This window comes from Branchiostoma floridae, chromosome 13 (assembly GCF_000003815.2).
Source record: "Branchiostoma floridae strain S238N-H82 chromosome 13, Bfl_VNyyK, whole genome shotgun sequence".
Classification (NCBI taxonomy): Eukaryota; Metazoa; Chordata; class Leptocardii; order Amphioxiformes; family Branchiostomatidae; genus Branchiostoma; species Branchiostoma floridae.
The window spans coordinates 946303-947198 of NC_049991.1; the positions used below are offsets into that span (position 1 = coordinate 946303).

General features: G+C 43.3%; 1 long non-coding RNA gene across 1 annotated transcript in view; it reads right to left on the bottom strand.

Annotated features, from left to right (window-relative positions):
• The window catches only part of LOC118429181, a 6208-nt gene extending 5346 nt beyond the window's left edge, over positions 1–862 (bottom strand). The window contains exon 1 of the long non-coding RNA XR_004832711.1: positions 688–862. This is a non-coding gene — a long non-coding RNA (uncharacterized LOC118429181). The remainder of the gene's footprint in view (positions 1–687) is intronic.
• Positions 863–896: the final 34 nt, after the last annotated feature.

Sequence of the window (896 nt, forward strand, 5' to 3'; positions counted from 1 at the left end):
GTAAACAGACTGTGAGTCTTGTGGCTATCCCAATTACATGGTACATCTGGCATTACTAACTTCAGAAGCACACAGGGGCCTCTACTGAGCAGGGCAGCTGGGTGACAGATCCAGCCTGTCCACAGTAAGTCCATGGGAGGAGAAGCTGGTCATGGTTATAAAGCCATCCTCCCCGAGTAAGTCCATTTTCAGACCACTGGACTTACTGTGGGTGAAAAGAGGACCATAGTCCATAGTGAATTGTTCATAAGTCCCATGTTCGCTAGGGATGACATCCTCTGAGAACCTCAAGACTGATGTGGGTGTGCAAAGAAAAAGAACGAAAATGCCAAATGTCAAAACATCAAACATCAAGAGTCCCTGCAAGGAACGATACATTGGGGAAACTGAAAGATCACTTAACATCAGGTTCCTCGAATACAAATGCCCAATCTCAGATTAGTTTCTCAATGCATACATAGAGTCATCTGGACACTCAGTCACATTGGACAAAGGGACACAGAACTGTCAAATTTAACTTTCTTTAGAAACAGAAGAAAAGTCATTTGCGAGAGGATGTCATTCATATAATCCATAGCCTTGGACAAAAAAGGGACAAAAAGTTCATTATTGAAGAATGGAGAAGACGATGCTGTCAGCTGCCAGGCCCTAAGGAAGGGAAGATGTAAGATGTGACTTGAGTCTCACCTGGTCAGGTGATGTGTAGTTGGGGGTAGGGTGCAGGTGGTCACCACTGTTGTTGGTAGCTGTTGGGAACAAAAGTTAGACCTTTCATTTTCCTGCATAATGTTATCTTAAACATAAAATGGCATGAGACACAGCTGATAAAAGCTACAGACTTGTTTACTGTTTTTGTAGTAGAGACGTGAGATATCCTCAAAAGTGCCCCCTAATGA